The 23684-nt window shown below is 45.6% G+C and overlaps 2 long non-coding RNA genes across 4 annotated transcripts in view; one reads left to right on the top strand and one right to left on the bottom strand.

Annotated features, from left to right (window-relative positions):
• LOC121829587 (uncharacterized) overlaps positions 1-12576 on the top strand; it is a 105479-nt gene extending 92903 nt beyond the window's left edge. For 2 of the 3 annotated variants that reach the window (XR_013051577.1, XR_013051575.1), the window contains exon 6: positions 814-12576. This is a non-coding gene — a long non-coding RNA (uncharacterized LOC121829587). The remainder of the gene's footprint in view (positions 1-813) is intronic. The other variant, XR_013051578.1, reaches the window with a different exon arrangement.
• Positions 12577-18427: 5851 nt separating this feature from the next.
• On the bottom strand, positions 18428-19845 carry LOC121829586 (uncharacterized). The gene is made up of 2 exons (XR_006072555.2): positions 19529-19845; positions 18428-18997 (listed from the first exon to the last, which is right to left on the bottom strand). It is a non-coding gene; the product is annotated as an uncharacterized LOC121829586 (long non-coding RNA).
• Positions 19846-23684: the final 3839 nt, after the last annotated feature.

The following is a 23684-nucleotide window of genomic DNA, read 5'->3' as shown; positions in this document are numbered from 1 at the left end:
GCTGGGAAGGAAGCGAGCTGAATAAAGCCAGGTAGGCCACAGGCTTCTTCAGCTGGTTTTCTCAAGTTGCCTTTACCATAGAAGGACAAGAATCTTGGGAAACAGCCTCCGAAAACATTTGCAAGGCTGTTCATTTGTTTGTTTGCTGTTTTTGTCCATTTCTTGAAAATCAGTAGAATGTGCTTATTGCCATATAAATTTAATTTCCTCCCTAAACCTGCCCCAGAAGGTGCAATTGGTCTAAGCAGTGTGTTCCTGGGAATATGCCCCTCCGAGCTAGATGGGGACCACCTGCACATCCCACCCCCAACTCTGAGATTCCACCTCTCCCTTGTTTCTCTTATCTTCCTTGGCTTCTCTGTTTTGACTTTCCTCATAGCCTGCCAGACCGCTCATGCCTTCACTTTGCTCGCTGCTAAAGGTGGGCCATGGTCAAGCACATTGAATGCAACATTCCAGACCTCCAACCATACCACTCTGGAGAGATTATCCTCTTTCGGAGATCCTATCTTCCCGGAAATGGAGTTCCGATTCCACCCACCATTTTGGTTCAGTTCCATCTTCCTGGCTAGACTTCACTAATTTACTAGAACCCTGCCTCCCATCTAGGTCAATCCCTTTCCAGACCTTGCCCTTCTGAAGAGGAAGTTCTCTTTCTTTTGACTCAGTTTTTGCTGGGCTCTGCTGCCTTAGCTAGACCCCTCCCTCCGGGATATACCTCACCTTCCTGGGCAGACCTGGCCACACTCATTCATCCTGGATGGACACACAGACACACAGATATACCCCACTTCTGTTTTTCTCTCCTAACAGCTTCCTGGTAGAGGAGTTTGGCGGAGGAAAGAATTCAGAGTGATTCCCTCAAGGTCATGTTTTCCAGCCATTTATGGATCTCCTTGAGCTCAACAGTTCTCACACCCATGAGTTCTCTGAAGAGCCTGACGACAAGTGTGCTCTGAATCCATCCTGATGACACAGATTTCGGTCCACCCCAGTTCTGCAGAAGGCATGTCTCCCGGGAGGAGTCTGCACTGCCACACTGTTCGCCATTCTCCTCACAGGGAGGCTTGAGAAGCACAGCTGTGGTTGGCCCAGGACCCAGCCCAGACCCCGGTGGCCATTAGGGACTTCTCCAGCCCTGTCTCCCATCATCGCCCAGCCTAACTTTCTCACTTAGAAGATTGAGGCCATCTGGTGTGAGCCTCCTGCATTTCCTGCCCCCGCCCTCCACAGTCTCCACATTTCCCAGTCTGCCTCCCTCTCTCTCTTTTCTTAGAAAATAAACATCTTCCCATGACTAGATTTCTACCCTCCTTGACCATCTCCTCTGGAACGATGACCCCCTTGATCCTCCCTCTGTACATTTTGGTCTTTTTCTCACCAATGGATTTCTCTTTTTCTTCTTTTTTTGATTTAAAATTTTTTTTGGATTAGATCTTATGTCTTTTCTTTCCTAAATCACAGAACATCTTCCAGTAACTTGGCTTCTCCCTCAAAGCTGCCAGCTCTCCTCCTACTTCCTTTTCCCTGAGTGCATCTTGTCTCTGTGTGGGTCTCAGCCTAGCATGTTCGTTTCCTTTCTAATCATTGTACAGGCTGTCCTGTACAATGCTCACCCCCAGACTGGGTGCCACACATTGCTGCTTAGATCCATGGCTGGATCCTTAGAGCCTCTTCACAAGCACATGCCACTTATCACCATGGTATCCATCAGCTTTCTATTACTGATCACAAAACACCCGAGCTCGTGAATGTTTAAGGAGCAAATGTTTGTTTTGGTTTGTGATTTCAGTTGATGATCACTTGGTCCCTGCTGTCCTTGAGCCTACAGCAAAGCAGTACAATGGAGCAGGGACATGTAGCCGACCAAGCTGCTCAGGAAGTGACCAGGAAGCAAAAGGAGACAGAAAGAGGACAAGATCCTGATGGCCCCTAGTGACCAGGAAGCAAAAGGAGACAGAAAGAGGACAAGATCCTGATGGCCCCTTCAAAGACACCTGGCCCCACCAGATGACTTCACCTCCTCTCACCAGGCTCCACCTCTTAAATACTACCAGGAGTCAGGGACCAAGCCTTCAATGCATCAGCATTTCGGGTGACATAGATCTAAACCACAGCAATGTGAAAGCCTAAAGAGGATGGAAAAAAACGACTACTTCACAGGGGTACGAAAGCTGCTGAGCTCTATAAGTGAGTTTCTTTGCACAGACTTTGGTGTACGAAGGACTATCAGCTACAGGACATCTACACCAATTCCGCTTCCAGACTGGACCCAAACCTGTTGCTCCCACCTTTATCCACCAACCTTATCACCTTTTTTTTTTTTTCTGAAATTGAGTTTCAGGCCGGGCGGTGGTGGCGCACGCCTTTAGTCCCAGCACTTGGGAGGCAGAGCCGGGCGAATCTCTGAGTTTGAGGCCAACCTGGTCTACAGAGTGAGATCTAGGACAGGCACCAAACTACACAGATAAACCCTGCCTTGAGAAAACCAGAGAGAGAGAGAGAGAGAGAGAGAGAGAGAGAGAGAGAGAAAGGGGTGGTGGTGGTGGAGTTTTTTCTTAAAAAGAAGCTTCCATGTCAGGATGCAGGGCGGCCCCAAGGGGCGGGTCAGAATATTAACACTCACTATGTGTTCTTGGCTGGCCTGGAGCTTGTAGAACACGCTGGCCTTGAACTCACAGACATCCACCTGCCTCAGCCTCCCAAGTGCTGGGATTAAAGGCATGCGCCACCATACCCAGCTTAATGATCAGCACTTCTTGAAGGGAAGATGGGCTCTCTGTGCCACTCACCAGCCCTGCAGCTTAGCCTCCCCACCCCCGATTCTGCCCGATGGTGAGCATCTTCGGGGCTTGTACGACACAGAATGAGAAATGAACTAGGAAATCCATGCCAGTGAAGACTCCTTGCTTATTCTGATCAGGATTGCAAATACAAGCCAGGGCGACCCATGCCTTGATCTTTCCCTGGATGCTTCATGATTTCTTCTTTTGTAGTTCTTTAACTATGATCTATAGGGTGTGGATCGGAGAATTCTTTGATAAAGACCCTTTAAGTGAAGCCAGATTCTAGAATGAGAGCAAGCAGAAAGGAAGGGGGCTTTCTGATTGATAACTCAATTATAATTTGGGGGGGGGGTGCAGAGTGGGCTGTTGGAACAGGCAGACCCAGGAGTCTCTGATGTCATTCCACAGGTATCCTATGGAACTCTGGTTAATGAAGAACCGACCAAAGAGAAGCTGAAGAGAAGAAGCAGCTTGGCTGAGAAAGCTCAATAAAGAAGCACCTCAAAAGAGTTATGGTTCTTCTGGTTGCCTTTACCGTGACCTCACTTGGGAAAGGCAGCACAGAACCATTGAATGTGTTCTCACCACCATCTCCTGCATCTCTGTGGTCATCTCTGTGAGTTTAGACACCGAGTTACATTCGGTGAACTTTATGGCCTATTCTTTTTTGTGTCTGTTGTGTCTAGCACAATTCTTACTCATGCCATCGATTAAGTCAGGGAGGCTATTTTTGTGGATCTTCTGTCTAACAAAAAGGATTTTATTTTTAACGTGTATGGAAAAATTGACAACCTGTGTGGAATGCACAATGACTGATGGACTGATGGAGTGATGAGTGGACGAGTGCTGGGTAACACATTTGCTGGGAAGACTCAAGCAAATATCTATTTACCCCAAGACAGAACCAACAACGGACCAAAGTAACGATTACAGCAAAGCTCAACTTGGTGAATCAACTAATTTATTAGGGTTACTTAAAGTCCCATAGGTGAGTGGTGTAGGGACGGCTCAAAAGCAGCTGCATCATCAAAAAGCCAACTCCAGCCGATGTGCAGACTCAAAAGTTATATCCCTACAGCGATTTCTACGATGTGCAGACAGGTTGACAGGCCAGAACATCTCCAGGTAATTCTCCTGATTGAAGAGCCTCTTCCCCTAGCAGTTATTTATTGCTCCCATAATGTTGGGAAGGGTCCTGTGTATCTTGTTAATTTCAGGAACTTCTCAAAACTTGTGCCCCTACCTCCTGTCCCCTGCAAGGATTTTCCCTCCTGGATAGAATATTTAAATTTAGAGAAAATTGCTGTACAACAAGATGTTCAAATCTAATGATTTAGAGTTCTGGGTAGTCAAGATGTATTTAAATATGTGTCTAATGTACTTTTGCTGTGAAGATTTGTCCTCACGGCTAAGCACCATGTCTTTCTGCCCTGGTCCAGGAAGCTTCAATTTGATGGTTGAATTGACAGTTCTTTAAGGTCAATAGTCTTTAATGTAGTTCTTTCATGGGAACCTTCCTGCTGATGACTTGGGAATCCAGAGTGAATTATGCAATCTTATTCCTAGGTTTTTCCACATTCACCCCATGCCTGCCTTCCATATCCTATCCTCAAAGAGGCCCTGGGAGGAGCAATCAGAAAGATCCCATTCAGCTGGAAATGCCATCCCTTCTTAAACTTTAGGAGAGGATAATGTCACCTCATATGATGTCACATCGTAATTCAGAGCACATCTGGGCATGGTAGCTTATGATTTTCAGTACTGGGGAGATAGAGGCGGATGAATCTCTATGAGTTTGAGGCCAAGAGTTCCAAGACAGCCAGAGCTACATTTAAAAAACCTGTTTTAAACAAACAAACAAACAAACAAACAAGCAAGCAAGCAAAGCACATCTGAATTGGCAGCTCCCCTTGGTACCTGAGAGTGAAAGCTAACAAGCTCTCAGAAGACTTCCTGAAAAGGTCATGATGATTGTCCTCCAGACTGAAGCTGGCACAGACAGGAGGGTCACCAATCCCACTGAAGGCAAGGGTCTGGGTAAGTGTGTTTCTAGCCCAGGGAACTGAATTTATATGTCTAACGTGAGTCACCCAAAGTTAGCATGTTAGCACTCCAGTGTGACCACAGAAACAGTCTTGGGGAGGAATCCTGGTGCAGTCGATGGGGAAGATTACACAGACTGGGCTACTGGTGTTTGTAGCTAAGTGATGCCCTCTATATGTGCTGCTAGCTCACCTCTCCTGGATCCCGTGACCAACTCTCCTTTACTTGTTGTAAGTTAAATAGACACCTTTGACTATCAGACAGACTGCACGGAATTGCCCTGAATTGCCACTTTAACTTAGTTATGCTGTATTCTTCTGCTTGGGATGAAAAAAAATTTGAGGGATAGCACTAGGGATCAAACTTAGGGCTTCCCATATGTTAGGTAAGTGCTCTAACCATTGTGCTTCCGGCACAGTCCTTTTGAATTTTATTTTGACACAGTGTATTACTAAATTGACCAGGCTTGACTCAAGTTCTATAGACTCCTGCTAGGATTATAGGCATGTGTGATCATAACTGGTATGGCTTAGATCTTGAAAATCTCATTTCTGTCCTATAATTCATCTGATCCCACTATTAATACCTCCAGATCCAAGGAGTTCACCAAATCACATGGCTCTAGTGGAATATGTGTTTGCCTTTGTCTGAATTTTAAGGCTCCACTTAAAGTTAACACTTGTTAGTGTCATCCAGTGTATAAAGGAGGTCAGTGTTGCCAAGTGTGGGATATGCTGCCACCAAAAACAAATAAGGTACACCAGGCACTAGACTTCCTAACTTATAGGGAATGTGAAGTCTTTCATGGTCAAACAAATACCCTCCATCTTTTCCAGAATGTACTATGTTGTGGAATATTAATTTAAGATGTGTTATATTGGTTTATGCTGGGGAATATTTGTTTGATGATGCAAAGATGTGTTGCATTTTTTAGGTTGCATTTGTTTAACTCTGTGAAGCTGTGTTACTTTGCCTGCCTAAAACACCTGATTGGTCTAATAAAGAGCTGAATGGCCAATATAGATAGGCAGGAGAGAGTAAATAGAAGGAGAGTAAAAGGAGAAGGAGAGGAGGATTCCAGGGGCCAGCCACTCAGTTATACAGCAAGCCACAGAATAAGGAGAAAAGAGCCGGGCAGTGGTGGCGCATGCCTTTAATCCCAGCACGTGGGAGGCAGAGCCAGGTGGATCTCTGTGAGTTCGAGGCCAGCCTGGGATACAGAGTGAGTTCCAGGACAGGCTCCAAAGCTACACAGAGAAACCCTGTCTTGAAAAAAAAAAAAAGAAGAAGAAAAGAAAGGTATATAGAAAGATAAAGAGCCCAGAGGCAAAAGGTAGATGGGATAATTTAAGTTAAGAAAAGCTGTCTAGAAACAAGCCAAGCTAAGGCCAGGCATTCCTAAGTAAGAACAAGTTTCCATGTGTGTATTTATTTGGGAGCTGAGTGGCAGGACCCCAAAGATCAAAGAGTGAAAAAACAAAAACAAAAACAAAACCCTACATTTTGGTACCCAATGTGGGGCTCGAACCCACAACCCTGTTATTAAGAGTCTAATGCTCTACTGACTGATCTGTTTATGTACTATCTTGACATATTGGGGTATTCCCAAAGGTTTCTATTTGGTGTCTTTCACTATGGTAGATTTTACACCATGGCCCATGGAATTGATGCTGAAGCTGACCACCTCCTGAGTATGCTAAGGACAATTCTGTACTTAGGGTCCAGGGTTTGTCTACCACATGCTACTGGATCTAATAGGAGCATTGTGAGCAGGACATTAGCCATGATTCTATCTAGTGCCTAGCTCTGGGTATTCACTCTAATGTGGGAGTAGGGAGCCATAATAACACTTAAGGTCTTCCCAAAGACTGACCACTAGTTTGGGGACTAACTGAGTCTTCTCCTTTCCTGTCGACCTGAGCAAATGTCCAACATTTACATTTTGTATGAGGACCATTGTAGGCTGACTTATGTTCTCCAGAAGACGATCCACTGAAGCCCTAGTCCCCAGGACCCGTGAATGGAGCTTCACTTGAAAACAGTCTTTGCAGCTGTATCCAAGTGAAGATAAGGACATCAGGGTGGATCCTGTTTCATTCTGACTTGTGTCCTTGCAAAATGGTGAAATATGGGCTGTTACCACAAAGGAAGCCATGTGGGCTGCACAAGGCAAGACCTGAGTGTGCATTTTCCTGAGAATGGAAACACAGGGCACTTTTTTTTCTAGGGCCAAAGTACAAATGTACCATGACACCATCACCCTCCCCCGCACCCCCCTCCCCAAGGCTTTTGGACCTTGAAACATTCTTAGCACAGTACAGAGCTGGTGGTTTCCAAATGAAAACGAAATGTTACTCTCAAGTAGAAGCTAGGTCTCCTGCCTGGCCCCGTCTCCAAACACAAAACAAACAAACAAAAAACTCTCTTTGTTGGGAATCCTAAGGTATTTTCAGGGCTTAACTGCCAGTTATGTTTAATGAGTATATTCCATGACTTCCGGGTATTCTGTTAGGATTTATTTTCCAAAGAATATGTTGCAAAACTTGGGCCCATTGGGAAGACATTCACTTCCTAGGGTTCTTTGCCAGTTTTTGATTTAGGAAAGTAAAGGGCGGAGGCTTTGGTAGCCATGGTGAAGACAGCAAGAAGTTGGATGTGCATGTGTAACCATAGAGTGGATGGGGAGGTGGGTGGGTGTGAAAGACCTATGGGACAAGGGAAAGGGTATGTGCCCTTTCAAGGGTCCCAATCCCATGGGGTCACGGATCTGGTTGAGGAGGTGAAGGCCACAAGTGTCATGCCATGGCATTTCAGCCCTCTAGGTTTAGCAGTAAAAGGAAGATAAAGAGAATATTTTTTCTGATCCCCCTCTCCAGCTAATTCGAATTGTATGGGGCATCTCTGGGCAAAGCAGTCTGGGGTTTCCTAAGATACATTTACACTCACACCAACACACATGAACTTACACGGGCACACACTCACATCAGCATTTGCAGTAGTGGGGCTATGAAGAGGATAGAAATTTCTAGAATCCTAAAGCTCCAGGCTATTCCATGAGTTAAAGTGTTGATATACAAGGTTTGATGAAGACACTACCTGGTTGTCATATTTAAGATTTTCCTTCCTTTCCCCCTTTCCTTCCTTCCTCCCTCTCTTCCTCCCTTTCTTCCCTCCCTCCTTCCTTCTTCCCTCTTCCCTCCTCCCTTTCTCTCTCCCTCCTCCTCTCCCTCCAGCTCCTCCTCCCTCTTCATTTCCTGCTCTGTTTTGGAGAAACAAAGTCTCACTGGCACGACCCTCTAGATTTTGTTCTGCCTTAGCTGTGCAAGTGCTGTGGGTGCGGGGATCCACCAAAGACATCACTAACAGTGACGTCACTAACAGTGATAGTTGGAATTGGAAGATAATATTGATGGCTCGTTTATATTTTCCATGCTCAGAAGGTTTTCCAAGTCCTACAGCATTTCCTCTGACATGGCTCACTCCCTAGAAATGTGCTCACATGAAGTAGAGGAAAGATACAGAAAAGATACAGGAGATTCAGATATTACACAGTGATGGGAAGGCAGTGGCTGCCATGAAAATGGATCAAATGGTCCCATGACCAGCACAGTTCCATCTTCTCAAGTGGTTCCCATGACTGGCATAGTTCCTTTTTGTCTTGGGGCCTCTAAGTTTGGAAAGAAAAGATGGTTTCTGCTTTATCAGAAAGCCTATCTGTCCACAGCACAGGGTCTCCTCAAATAGACGGGGAGCAACCATGCTTCTGGAAACAGCTTCTCAGTGGCTCAGATAACCCATGACATTTTAACGACATAATGTGCCTTACACCTTGGAATTTGGATCCCTTATATCACTGCCATGTATGTGTCAAGTGATCATGGACATGAGAGAAGGGAATCTGTATCACAGTATCCCCAACAGTCTTTGCTTTGCACAGTAGTCTACTAGTGTAGAAAGGGCCGTGTTAGTTGAAATTGTGGGGAACAATTTTACAAAGCAACAAGGAAAATTATGAGCAACCTCATGAAAATTAAAATAAAGATGACACTTCAAAATTTCTGTTGACACCATAAATATTCTCTTGCTGATGGTTGTAAATATATATGGAAATAAAAGCAGGTAAGCTAAACTTTAATAGGATTAGAACAGTGGTTCTCAACCTGTGGGTTGTGACCCCTTTGGGGGTTTAACAATCCTTTCATGGGGTCACCTAAAAACATTGGAAAACACAAATGATTACATTATGATTCATAACAGTAGCAAAATTATAGTTATAAAGTAGCAACAAAAATAGTTTTATCGTTGGGGGTCACTGCAACACGAGGAACTGTATTAAAGGATTGCAGTATTAGGAAAGTTGATAACCACTGTATTAGAGACATTAAAAAATAATGACTCCCCACCCCAGAATCACTTCAGGTTTCATATTATCATTATTTAATAGAACTTAGCTTCATGGCATAATCAAGACCCCTAACAAGTTTCTCAGGTTATGTTCCTGATAGAATGCTTAGCGATGTTGCCTAGAAATACCCAGACTGCTGCTTCTCTCACATTCTCTTCATTGGGAAGAAGAGCAGTTGGATTTAAGGCCTCTGGAGAAGAATGTGTCCAGAGAATCAAGAATATGCAGGGTTTTCCTTCCTTCCTTCCTTCCTTCCTTCCTTCCTTCCTTCCTTCCTTCCTTCCTTCCTTCCTTCCTCCCTCCCTCCCTCCCTCCCTCCCTCCCTCCCTCCCTCCCTTCCTTCTTTCCTTCCTTCCTCCCTCCTTTCCTCCCTCCCTCCTTCCTTCCTCCCTCCCGTTTCTCCGCCCCTCTTTTCTTTCCTTTCAACAGTCTCTCACTGTGTAACCCAGGCTGACCCTAGACTCACAGTCCTGCTACCTCAGGCCGTAAACTGGGATTCTAGGAGTGAAGCATCATGGCTAGGGAAGAATTTGTGTTTATCTAGAGTCAAAAACATTATAGCTAGAGTGTATAATACACATCTGGACTCTAGATTTATGTAATATGTACTTAGAATCTAGAATGTACAGCTGGAATCTGGCCCTAATATCCTCAAAAATGAAGCAAGATCTGGCAAAAAAAAAAAAAATCCGTTTTCTAAGTTAGTAGACACAATAGAAGAAGAAATTAACAGATACATCTATACTCTGGATTTTTTCACCCCATGTTTTCCCAATAAGCAAACTAGTCGCCCTTAATCTATGCTGATAATAGTTTGGAATTCTAATTGCAGAATTTTATCCAGTGCTTACTCACATGCATTTGTTCCACATATTAATGGGGTGATGTTTCAACACTTAACACAATGCTGATCAGAGGACCATTCCCGTTTCTCTGTTTGTGTTTTGAGTCTCCGAGCATCTCTTTTCTAGATCTTCAACTGTGTAACAGCTTTGTTGTGAGCTGTGGTCTTCACACTGTGCCTCAGAGCACCAGGATTTCCTTCTTCTATAAAGCTGTGTTATGCTGCTCTTTTATTTATTTGTGAAAATTTTATTGAGAATAAACTGAACAGCACCTTCCCCTCACCGTACAACTCATAGTACAGACCAGCTACCATTTCAGTGGCTTGGTGAACTGTCACACTCCTATAAACGTGGGTAAGCCCACATTATTTTATCCTTTGTATTTTTTCAGTGCCATGAAGCAGCCCCAAATCTCCTTCAATGTGAACTGCTGTGGCAGCCTCTTTAGTCTGCATCCTCTAGCTTCAACTCAGGATCCCACAGAAGGTAGCAATGGCTTCTTCACTCTGGGGTCAGAAACTCCTGGAATTCCACTTACATTTCACTCATTGTTCACTTCCAGTATGAGCACTTTTCTCTTTGGCCATAATTCCTTCTTTAGATTACCCATTTAAAAACAAAACAAAAATAAAAAAGCCTCGGGCTGGAGAGATGGCTCAGAGGTTAAGAGCACTGACTGTTCTTCCAGAGGTCCTGAGATCAATTCCCAGCAACCTCATAGTGGCTCACTACCATCTGTAATGAGATCTGGCACCCTCCTCTGTATACATAATAAATAAATAAATCTTTAAAAAAAAAAAAGCCTCGCGTGGATTTGCCATTTGGAGCCAAGAAGGGAGTATACTCTACTGTTTGTTTTCTGTGCATGAACTGGACACTAACTGGTCATCGCCAGACTTTGAAGGAAGCGTATGAGATGTGGTTGGTCACAGATCATGGTTTACACCTATTGTTTATGTACTGATTTATGGGCTAAGCTGTGCAGCAGAATTTGTGACTGTTCATGGCTAATGTGACTTCCCATATGGTCTCTCATTGGTGCCCAGGTGCTCAGCTTGCTACTGTGTTGACATGGCCTGTCCTTTGTAAATGAGCATCTCTGGTGTCCCTGTCCAAGTTTCTTCTTCTTAGCAGATAACCACTCAGATTGACTCACAGGTCACCCTTGTAACAGCATTTTACCCTAATTACCCTTTCAAAGGCACAAATACAGTTACAGTCTGAGGTTCTAGAAGAAGGAATCTTAGGGTTTCTAATGCTGTGAAGAGACACCATGACCATGGCCACTCTTATAAAGAAAACATTTAATTGAGGTGGCAGTTTCTGAGGTTCGGTCCATTATCATCATGAAGGGGAGCATTGTGGCATGCAGGCAGACACGGTGCTGGAGAAATAGCTGAGAGTCCTACATCTTGCAGGTTACAGGAAGTCACTGAGACACTGGGCAGTATCCTGAGCACAGGAAACCTCAAAGCCCACCCCCACAGTGACACACTTCCTCCAACAAGGCCATACCCACTCCAACAAAGCTGGACCTCCTAATAGTGCCCCTTCCTATGAGATTATAGGGGACAACTACATTCAAACTACCACAGAATCTACATAATGAATTTTGATGGTGGCACAGGTCAGGCCATAACTCTCAGTATGGAGGCCTGGCACACACATTTCAAGATGAATTATGATTTTAGACATGTGGAAGAAAAGGGAAATGTGAATGGCAGAATCAAGAAATGCAGGGACCTGTAGGATTGGTTAAAGATACTTGATGGTGGCATCCATTACCTCAGGCCTATAGGACCGGCACTTAGGAGACTGATGCAGGAGACTGACATAAATTCAAGGCCAATCTGTTTTACTTTGTGAGTTCTAGGCCACCCAGGGCTGTCTAATGAGATTCTGTCCCCTTCCTGCCCAAAAGATTGTGTCAGTGGATCACACTTCATGTGAAGCATTGAAGTGGCCGGTAAATATGGAGTAAGAAATAGACCCACCATTTTTGTAAAGTGTAGATAAATATAAGTAGTAAAATAAGATTTTGTTTGGGGTTTCTAAACATGTGTACTGAGGCCCAACCACAGCAGCCAGAAGTTGAGACTCTTGGTTTCTTTCGAAAGACAAGTTTAAAAATGGCTCCTTAATTGCTGCTTGCAAAATTGTCCTCCCAGCGGGGATCCGGGCTTCCTTCAATGATGTTCTGACCCCATGGGCTGCTGTCTGGGGAGCAGTGTCGACACTCCACTCTCAGGATGCTCCTGGGTTGCACATAAAACAAACACTGACTAGCAATCGTATGGGAACCAAAGGAAATTACCAGAAAGGCGGCCCAGGGATTGTATTCTAGATTGAGGTTTGATGGCGTGTTGTGTTGATCAGATTTCTATCACTGTGGCAAAATACTTCATAAACGGCTTTTCTGTTTTGTTTGTTTGTTTTGTCAGAAGCACGGGTTGAACTCTGGGCCTTATGCACCATACCATGTACCATAGAAAGCTAGCGCTTCCTTCCTTCCTTCCTTCCTTCCTTCCTTCCTTCCTTCCTTCCTTCCTTCCTTCCTTCCTTCCTTCCTTCCTTCCTTCCTTTTTTTTCCTTCCTTCCTTTTCTTCTTTTTTTCTTTTCTTTTTTTTTTTTTTTAATTTTTGAGACAAAGTCTCATTTAGTTGTCCAAGCTGGCCTTGAACTCACTTTGTAGCCTAGCAGGCCTTGAGGTTTGGATCTTTCTATCTCAGGCTTCCTAAACAGCTGGGATTGCAGGTCTGAAAAGTCTGCCTTGGCTGAGATAAGCACCTTTAAGGAGATGATTTGTTTTGGCTCAGAGTTCACAGTCTGTGGTCCCCAGGCTTCATTGTTTTTAAGCCTGTGGAAGGTCATGATAAGGAGGCTATTCAACTCCTGACAGCCAAGAAGGAAAGAGGAGGGAACAGGAGGGAGAGAGAGAAGGGGGGGGGGTAAAGAGGAGGGGGATGAGGGAGCTGGAGGAGTCAGCTAGTGGTCCCAGTAATCCATCAAGGCACATTCCCCAAGCCTAACTTCTATTCTACCTACCTTCAGTCAGAAGTTTTAAAAGTTTCTACAACCTTGCAAAAAGAACTCAAGTTGCAAATGAAACCTTTAACATACAGGACTCTAGGAGACATTGAAGATCCAAACTCTGGTGTCTGCTTTGTATTGTGTCAGATTCATGTCTTATCTCAGTCACAGGTTTGGCTGAGAGCACCTCACTGAGCCCTGTTTACCATCCTACTGCTGCCCTTCCTACCTCAGGAGGAAAGCCTAAGAGACCCCACCTGACACATGCTCATCCTGGAACCAGGAACCAAAAGGGTCTGGGGACAGCAGCCAAGGGATGCTGGTGATGCTGAGGTACATGTAATAGGTTGCTCTGAACCCCCAGATGTCCCCAGACATTCCCTCAGCGGCCAATGCCACAAGGCACCGATGCATCGTCTGCTTCTTTCACTCATGCTCACTGTCCTGCCTTCCTGAGTTGAGCATCTGTCTGCTCTGGGGTCAAGCCTGTCTCAGGCAGACCAGGCAGGCTTGAGGCCTTCATCTTTGGGCCCCCTAAATCGGAGAAAGATGTAGTGAGATATCGTGGAGGTACCAGAAAAGATGCAGATGCTCAAAGGGAAGGGATGCTGCTGCCACAGTGGAGACATAAACCAACGTGGACTAAAAATAGCATGAGGCAAGGCAGGGGGAGAAAATGGCCCACTATATTTAAAACAGCTGGGAGCAATGGTGGAAACCAGTCTCCCAGGAATATGGTTTGCTGAAGGGTGGGGCTGGGAGCCTGCCCACAATTATGCCCTAGTGGTACTTGCTACTCCCTCTGCATTCCATCCATCAATGCATGCAAAACAGCCGCCCTCCCACATCCTCAGTTCTGCAGCAGGCTTGTAAAGGAGGTAAACCTGTAGCTCCCCTTCCAGATACGGGAAACCAAGGCGAAATGATTGGTTGAGCTGCCAAAGCCATAAGAGAAAGTCTTGCTGAATTTGGGATTACACTCTGGGCTTCCCACCCACCCTCTGTGGCCGAGGCTGTGACTGGGTCTGTGGCTGAGGCTGTGGCCTGGCCCCACCTTTTACTGGATCTGACTCCAGGGCAGATGCTTTGCTCGGTTCCTGGAAGGCAGAGGCTCGCATTTGTGTGCCTTGCCGTGGACTGGGGCATTTCACAAGACGGGAGGAGAAAGCTGCAGTGGGCATGTCTGAGGAAGGGAGGGGAGAGGAGCTTTGAGAGCAAGCTGCACAGGGGTGTGGTGGGTCGAGCGCCTGCCTTTCCTCTTCCCGTGACTGGACTTGTCTCTCCCACAGGAGAGCCTGTGCCTCCATCATCAACAGCACAGGGCAAGGCTCAGTCTTGTCCAAATACGATTCTTTAAAACACCACTGTTTTCAATCAAGTGCGATAGAGAATGAGAATAACAATACGAAAATGGCCCCCAGTGTTAAGCTGCTGTTTTCTGTACATCCTGGGGAAAAAGAGAATTTAAACATCGAGGCGATCTGTGCCCTCCCGCCTGTGAAGCTCAGGGAACTAGACACAGGCAAGCTTTGGCGGGGGCCTCTGCTTCCCCTTCAGTTCTGTTTTTCTTTCCGTGCTCAGGGTGATACCTGGCTCTGCATTTTGAGTGTGGGAAAAGTGGAGGGACCACGGTGTCCTTGGCATGTATTAATGGCGTTTACATGCATTACTAACCCCTTCTGACAGTCTCGTGAGACAGGTACTGGAGTCATCCATCCTCTACAGATGAGCAAGCTGGCGTTTAGCAAGGTGAGGTGAGCTGAGTGTCCCTGGGCAGCCCCACCCTAGCTGGTGCTATTTCCACCCCCATAGAGAAGCCTCCCTGGCTTCTTACAACACTGCTGCTTGGCTTCCTGCATGGCTGACTCACCAAGCCTGTGAGCCCGAGATGCCCTGGAGAGTCCTAAGCATGCTACTCTTTAAGTCACGGGTTTGTCTCTGAGTCTTCCCCACTTCTATTATGGATGGCAGGTTTTCTTCCCTTCCTAGAGTTTATCTTTGGGTAGCTGTAATATCCTTAGTTGGAGGGAAGCCGAGAAGTAGAGGTAGAAGGCAAGAGGGAAGAAACTGTTGAACGTGAGTGCTCAGTCTCCTGATGGTGAGGGGAATGCTTTCAGTCTCAAGAATCCACACTGCTTTCAACCTGGACTTCTAGGTGAAGTAGCTGTAGCTGCTGCTGGCCCTCTGGGAACATTAAAGCTCTGGGTACTGTTACCATGGGTTTGGAAGAAAATCCCGAAGAGCATTCTGTAGCTCTCCATCTTTGAATTTGCACTCTTGTCTGTGGCTCCAAACTTCTGGGATCACTGTGGATCGTTTTAACCAAGACACATACCCTTAACATCTCCAGGGAGCTCTTGATGGCTCATAGACAGCACTATAGTGTCTGGGAAGACATGAATAAAAATGATCTTGAAGTGATTCAACAGAGTTCGAATGTAAGGGGTTTAGGTACATCGTGCTCCATTTGTATTTCCTCTTTGAATATGCAGAAAGTAGTATATAATTAAAATTTTTCATACCAAGGTCTGACATGATTATTTGTGTGTGTGTGCATGTGCTTGCATGGGTGTGTGGGGGCACACCACAGAGCACATTCAGAGGTCAGAGGACAACCTGCAGGAATTGCTCCTATCCTTCTACTACATGTGGCTGGGAATCAGATCCAGATCACCAAGCTTGGGACAAGCAGCTTCATCTGCTGAGCCGTGGTCTCCAGTAGGTTGAAAAGGAGAATTCCAGGCACTAAGGGAGCTGTGTGACACCCCTGGCTTATGATCAGCACTTTTCCTTCCCTGCACCTTCAGGAAATAGCAGCATCTTATACAGATGGAGTTTTAGATTCCACGGAATGTGGTAGGATTTATGCCTTATGTTTCAATAGTTATCAATCTGTTTCTAATGTATTCATGGAAAAATGTGGGAGCCATCTTGCCATTAAGCTATTTTTGAAATCTTGTGGAAAACTGCCAGGTTTTTTTTGCAAGCTAGCTAAGAAACACTCTTGCATGTAAGAGGGAATTGTCAGGGTATGTCTCTGGATGTCTCTTCATTCTACCATTATTCTAGAGTAATGGTAATTCTACTGTTATTCTAGAGTCAAAATAAGTACATAAACAAGTAAATAAACAGGGAGGCAAAGAGAAAAACCAAAATGTCCCTATTGTAAAATGTGCAGTTTAAAGAATGAAGTCAGAGTGGTTTTTTTCTTGCTTTGCAAGCCAGGTTGGCCTGGAACTCAGTTCATGATCCTCCTGCATCAGCCTCCTGAGTGCCGGGGTGAGAGGCTTACACCATGGTTCATGGCTTTGTATGAAATTCAGAAGAACACTTTTGTTCCTGCGCCTGGTCCATTCGCCCACATGTTGAGTGACTTGTGGTTGGGAACCTGTGTTCCTTCAGTTCTCTTTATTTGTCCTATGAGTATCTTTATACAATGTGTTCATTTTATCATTGGTGCTCCAGGTGGGTGTATGTGCTTTTAGAAACACACTGTTAGATCATAACGGTATTTCCACCTGGACTTTCTTCCTACAAACCTCAGTTCCCATGTAGCTTAAGTCTGAGCTAAAGTAAACATCAGTGCCTGCTGGCCTCAGGAACTTCAGTTTCTTTCCCATGCCAGGGAACAACAAATGTTCCCTAAGAAAGGATCCAATCATTTGGTTTGCACCATTATTTTGAATATGACCACTGCCTGGCCACTTTTGTCCCTGCCTAGTAGCATTGTCTGGGCTTTGAGGAAACACACGTTCAAGAAAGAAGGATGCAGAGACACTCCAGTTTCTGGAAAATGGCCTTAAAGCAGAGCCCTCCCTTGTCTAAGAACACACATTCCACACCTACTTTAGAGCGCAAGGTGCATAAGGCCGGACCTGCACATGTGTTATGAAAGGAATCTGGTTTGCACCTAGACGCCTGGGCCTTTGAGAACTTTGGAGGTTTCACACAGTGGGTGCACCTGGTCTGTTCCAGCTTCACGGAGCCTGTGAAGGCATTAGGAACAGGTTTGGGTGAAGGCAGACACACTCTGACTTGGATTTGGAAAATCGTACAAGTTTCCATGAGACTTCAGGGTAGGAGCCAGGCCATCCCTCTGCAAGGCTTGCTAAGTGGCACACCTAATTCACTTGCAAATGACGCCCAGGACTGGTTTGAGGTCATTCCCCTGGGTAATAGGTGTGAAATTGGTGTCTATCACCAGCGGCTTTTCATTATGTGAGTTCCCACCTTCCTCCTGACCTGGGCAGGGCCCCCTTCCTACCCGCCAGTTGAAATGTTGTTTCATCCTTACCTTAAACCTGTGGCTCCTGGTGCCATGGAAGCCAACACTCCTTAGTGATGCTTATCCAAGCCAGCAGGTGACCTTTCTCTCATTACAATAAAAAGGAAAGGCTTGCTCAGGGGGAGCCTGGAATTGGCCAGGCCACCCCCAGGAGCTGAATTTGAGAAGCTGAACTCCAGGGGTTCTCTGATGCATTTTCATGCAGAGAGAAAAGGGTCTCTCAGTAATTCTTGGCTGAAGCAAAGTAGTCTTAGTAAGACAGCGAGTTTTAGCAAAGGTGTGTAGGATGGGGGATAGATTCTGGGTTAGGGGAGGGATGCTGCTTCTGTGTATGGGTGCATTGATGTGTCTGTGTGGTGTGTGCACATATGCACATGTGTTTCTCTCTCTCTCTCTCTCTCTCTCTCTCTCTCTCTCTCTCTCTCTCTCTCTGTGTGTGTGTGTGTGTGTGTGCTAGTATTAGTGGCGATGGAATAGACTTAGGGCTTAAATGAGTGTCCAGTGAGTTTTCAAATCAGCACTATAATTTGGATAATCTCTCAGTTTCCTACAAGACCTATTAAAACACAAAATAAAACATTTTGTAAAATAATAAAAGCACAAAATGGAAGCGAGAGTCTGGGAGGCCCAATATCCTCCACTTACATTATAAAGAAATCAGAAAGTCTGGGGATGTAGCTTGGTGACAGCCCACTTGTCTAGCCTATGCAAAGCCTACACACACACACACACACACACACACACACACACACACACACACACACCCCTCTCCAGATAACCGCATCCCAAAATCAATAGAATGTATTTTTCAGGTACAAATCTCTACGGCATTTGGTAAATACCATGGTAATAGCTATTTCAGGTGGAGACTATAAATGTGCTAATATGAGAGGGCAGAGGTACTTACACATACACAATTTGTAACATTATGGCTGAGGACCTTCTGGGCACCATCCTATAATGCATAAGTCAACAGCAAGAGCCTTTGGGTGTTATGTGCTGGAGCCTCACCCCTGTCGGATTCCACACAAAGTAGCCTGACTTGCATTTGATCAAGAGGAAGCATCAGATACACCTGAACTACAACACAGTTTACAAAAGTCTTCAGAAGTGTCAAGGTCATGAGCAAAAAGGACCCAGCAACTTCAAGTTCAAGAGGACTGGAGAGATCCAGACAATAGATTCATTGTTTCATCCTGAGCCAGAAAAGGACACTTAGTAAAATTTGAATGAGGGCTGAGGGTTAGGTAATATAAGAGCCCTAGATGGTTATTTTCTGATTTTGATCATTGCAGCATGCTTTTGTTGTAACTTAATGTTCGGAGAGCCTGTAAAAGGTATATAGGGGTTCTTTGTATTGTTACTGACAATTTTTTTTTTTCTAAGTCTGATCTTCAAAATTACCAGTACAATTATCTGTCTTCTAACTATCTGGCTTGAACATCATTTGGTGGCCAGTCTGCTCTGCCTCCCGACAGTTTGCCAGTCAGGACTGCCATCTCTAATTAACACGCAAGGAAACGAGGAAATGGAGTTTCCAGAGCTTCGACTGCTTTTCCAGATCCCAAAGCCAAGGCCCTCCGGTGCTCCAGCTGCTTCCTTCCTGCAGTAGAGAAAGGTGTCTGAGTACAGTCTAGACTTTCCTCAGCATTCTTCATGATATACTATCAGAGGCTCCAAAGGAGCAATCAACCAAATACCGAGACTCAAGGATACAATGAACTTGACTTTTCATGGTCACTTCTAAGTGAAGTTAATTTGATCATGTGACACCCCTCTCCACTCGCCCCATCTCGGAAGCTTAACCTTGGATCAGGTCTGGACGCCTCACCGTGACTTCTCCAGACCTTCCCTGTCTGAGTTGCCCCCGCAGCTGTGGAGCCGTTCTGAAGTGTTTCAGTTTGTCATAGCCATTTAAACTCCATCTCCCAGAAGGACGCTATGAGACCTGTGTTTGCGTGCGCTAGACAGCTGGGTGCTGCCTCTGGGCAAGTATGTGGGCTGAACAGCTCAGGCCTTGGGAAAGTCACTCTCCCAGAATCGGTTATTATTCACCGCCGCATCCTTACACCCGCTCCGCTTCCCGGAGTTGGGATCTGTGTAGTGGCTGGATGGGTGGTGCCCCTAGACACACCTTCCCACCAGCCCAGAGGAAGTCCACAGTCTTTTCTCACTTTGCTTCCTGGAACGGACATGTTGTAGCTGCTGGGAAAATACTTGACAGTTAAAGCCGTAGCTGGGAGGGTTCGACAACTGGAACGGCACAAACATCCTCGATCTGCAGGGCGAGGTTAGTTTCTGTTTGGGCTTGTGCTTTTGAAAGGAGGAAATAGTTTTCATAAGCATCAGATTAGATGCAGGAAGTGTCCACCGGACAATGAGAAGCTGAGATGACGAGCAGAAGGATTTTGTCGTTGGTTCCTACCGCCATCTCCTGGCAGAGTTTGAGAACTACAGGGCATCGCGGGTAAACTGAGAAAGCTTGCTCCCCTCTCCTGGCTTTCCGCAAGTTCTTAGGGGCGTGAAAGAAAAATGGCAAGAACCATTTTCCAGTTAGGGTATTTACCGGCATCTTTCACTATCCTTCAGTGATAAACGTGAGAATGGAGACTGAAATGACAGCGGGCTTATCTGACGCGTTAGAGGGAAGAATTCACCAGGGCGGCTTATTACACCTCTGCATTAGCTGCTTTCAGGACAAAATACCCAACAAACCGATTTAGGGACGGAAGGCTTTATCTTCATTCATCTGGAGGGAAGAGTGCTGCACGGTAGGAAAGGCCTGGCGACAGATCAAGATTGTTGGCTTGACAGATCAAGATCAGTTTTCGCTGGAGGCAACAGGAGCTGGAGGTACCTGGTGGCCTGTGTCCACAGTCAGGAGGCAGAGAGAGGAATGCTCAGATAGCTCCCTGGGCCCCTTTCTTGTTTGTTTTTCAAGACAGAGTTTCTCTGGGTAACAGACCTGGCTGTCCTGGAACTCATTTTGTATAGCAGGCTGGCCTCGAACTCACTATTCATTACAGGATTCCAGTTTATGAGTTGGTGCTTCACATATTAAGGATGGTGCTCCCCTCTTCAGTTAAACCTCTCTGGAAGCCCTCAACCATCCTCTTGCAGATGTGTTTCCTATGCACTTCCAAATCCAGAAAGAGTCACCATCACACCTGCTACTCTTCTACACCAAAAGTAAGCGTTGGGCACAACCTGAGTTTTTAAGACCCCTTAAAAAAGTGTAGGGCAATCCAGAAGTCATGTTGGAAAAATTAGTGCAAAAGCAGGGAATTGACTAAAAGCTACAACATGAAATGGTGTGTCTCTCTGGGTGGTGGTGAAGCATGCCTTTAATTCCAGTACTTGGGATGATGCAGAGGGAAGAGGATCTCTGTGAGTTCAAGGCCAGCCTGGTCTACAGAGGGTGTTCCAGGACAGGCTCCAAAGTTACACAGAGAAACCCTGCCTTGAAAAACCAAATAAAGCCGGGCGGTGGTGGCGCACGCCTTTAATCCCAGCACTTGGGAGGCAGAGGCAGGTGGATCTCTGTGAGTTTGAGGCTAGCCTGGGCTACCAAGTGAGTTCCAGGAAAGGCGCAAAGCTACACAGAGAAACCCTGTCTCGAAAAAGCAAACAAAAACAAACAAACAAAAAAAAAACAAAAACCAAATAAACAAACAAATAAATGAATGAATGAATAAATAAATAAATAATAAAAAATAAAATAAATGGTGTGTCTCTTTAGGCATACCTGTATCAAGCAATGGAAATAATGTAAGATTTGGGACTGTTAATCCCACAGATGTGAGGAGAAAGTCCACTGACCCAAATCATGGCCAAATTAATTAAATAAAGCGAGCTTTATTTGTGTGCATGGGCTGTCTCTCCAAAAGGTGGGGTTCAAGAGATAAGCACTGGACATGAGGAAGGTAAGGTTTTTATAGCTCAGGGGTAGGGTGTTTCCAAATGGGTGATTTGGGAGGCAAATAAGCAGGAGTCACAGAAGCAGAACGTAAGTATAACAAGTTGATCCCAACAACCTCCTGAAACAAAGGCATGGGGGCAAGGTGGTCATAACAATGCAGTCCTGACAATGTCCTCCTAACAACCTCCTGAAACAAAGGCATGGGGGCAAGGTGGTCATAACAACGTTGTCATAACAAGGTAGTCATAACAACCTTTTGAAACAGGCATGGTGGCCGTTTCGTGGAACAGGCAGTACAGAACTATTGGTAGCTAAGAGTGTAGGCGGGGCATAGCCTAATCCTTGAGAAACAGATTTAATTGTCAACAGGAATAGCTTTCAAGCTCAAGCTGGAGGCAGGCTGGTTTATCAGGACCACCTTTATCATTTGGTATTAATTCTATACACGGGCCCATACTCACCCTCCAGGAAGGTAAATTCTGTTAAGGCCTATTAGTAGAGCAGACATCTCATACACATACACGGGCAGACATGAAATGGCCTTTCCAGGTATTTAGGTTTCCTTTGGGGAAGAAATTGTCTTTAAATTGTCTTTTATATTTAATGATGAAAGTGCTGCAAATGAAGAGAAGAATTTCTGAACCATGTTAGGGATATGGACACAGCTCCTTACTCTGCCTCTTCCTCACTTCCAACAAACCTCAGGTTCTTCTCACGGGGGCCACCATGGACTGACTATGTTCACAGAAGAGAGACATCAATGTCTGACTTGTGTAAGCCAGAGCTAATGTTTTTATTTCAACACCAGTCTCTCCCAAATTGGGGGGGGGGTGAGGAAATCAAGGTTTTATTTGGAGAGTCTGAAGGTAAATCACATCAAATGAAAAGCTGGGAGCCAGTGATGGGGCTTAAGGAGTAGCGTCCTTAGCCCAGCCTAGCCCCGAAAGAAATAAGAAAGAAAAAGAAGAGCTGAATTATCCAGAACAATCACTTAGAGGTGGTGTTTGCTATGCATGCGCCACCATGAAGGTGCCAGGCCAGCCGACTCTCTCCTCTGCTGACAGAAGGACATCCAGTCCTAGTCACACTTCAGAGGAGGCCTAGGAGAAAAGAGCCCCACCCCCCACCTCAGCCTGGCTGAGAACATTGGCCCTGCAGGTTTAAGAGAGAAGGATGAAGGGGAGAAGGGAAAGAGCTTGATTTTAACTGTCAGTCAAGACTGGAGAAAACCAACTTTCCCTAAACTAATCCTTCTGGCAGTTCTTGGAGCTTGGGAACATAATAAACACAGCCCTTTATGTGGCTTGTCAGTCACCCAGTCCTGTGCTGTTTGCTTGGCCTGTGGTTCGGGGAGGGGGATTTTCTGAAAAGATCTGCTTATTCTTTGTGATGACTTTCAAAACATGAATTTACCCATCAAAGCATTTGGGCTGGGCTGGGGGTGCAAACCAGTGGCAGAGTACCCAGCATGCTCCAAAGCCCTGGAAAAGCAAAAATGAAGTCAAGATGAAACCCCACTTGATATGGCTCATGATGTGTTCAGCCAATATATGTGTTTTCAGTTGTGTCAACCTTGAAAGGATAACCGGCACTGGTTGTTCGGCGGAAGAGTCACAAGCCATGGCTACCAGAGTTAGAATGGGCTTCGTTAGAAAGAAGAGGGGATAGGACAGGAGAAGCCAGGCCTGGCAGAGAGGAAACAGAAAGAGAGGCGCAGAGAGAGAGTGTGGGGGTGCACGTCCGGCTTTAAGGCTGGGACACAGTCGCCTGTTGATGATGTAATAAGGCACCAGGCAAGACCCCAAGCAGCACATGTACAGAATCCTAACAAACCTGGAGTTATCAAGCTCTCAAAGTCTATTGATTGCTTAACGATGTTGAGAGGTGAGAAACAGTGTGGAGCTAGGAGTCTGGATCTAGTCTTGTCTCTTCTGCAGCTCAGTTTCTTGTGTCACGTTAGGTGAGTTCTTAGTCTATGAGACTGTTTCCTCATCTAGAGTATAGATTTGAGAATAGTCCCTGGGATGGGGGACTGCTATGAAGATCAGGTCTGATGAGCACACAAAGCCTTGAGTGCTCAGTAGAGTAGGGGGCAGGCTGTAAGCGCACAGCAACTCTGTAAGCATGTAGTAATGATTCGCTGTGACTGCTTTTATTTATAGCAATGCTCACCCTCCAGCCATGTGCTGTCAACTACTAGCTTCCTGTGGCCACTGAGGCTGAAATGAAGTTAGACCAAAGTGATACAGACTATAAATATAAAACACTGGACAGGTGGTAGACACCTGAGATCTCAGCATTTTGGAAGTGGAACCAGGAGAGCCAGGAGTTCAAGGCCATCCTTGCCTACAAAGTGAGTTGGAAGTCAGCC

This window comes from Peromyscus maniculatus, chromosome 5, assembly GCF_049852395.1.
Source record: "Peromyscus maniculatus bairdii isolate BWxNUB_F1_BW_parent chromosome 5, HU_Pman_BW_mat_3.1, whole genome shotgun sequence".
NCBI lineage: Eukaryota > Metazoa > Chordata > Mammalia > Rodentia > Cricetidae > Peromyscus > Peromyscus maniculatus.
This window is presented reverse-complemented; position numbering and strand designations above follow the sequence as displayed.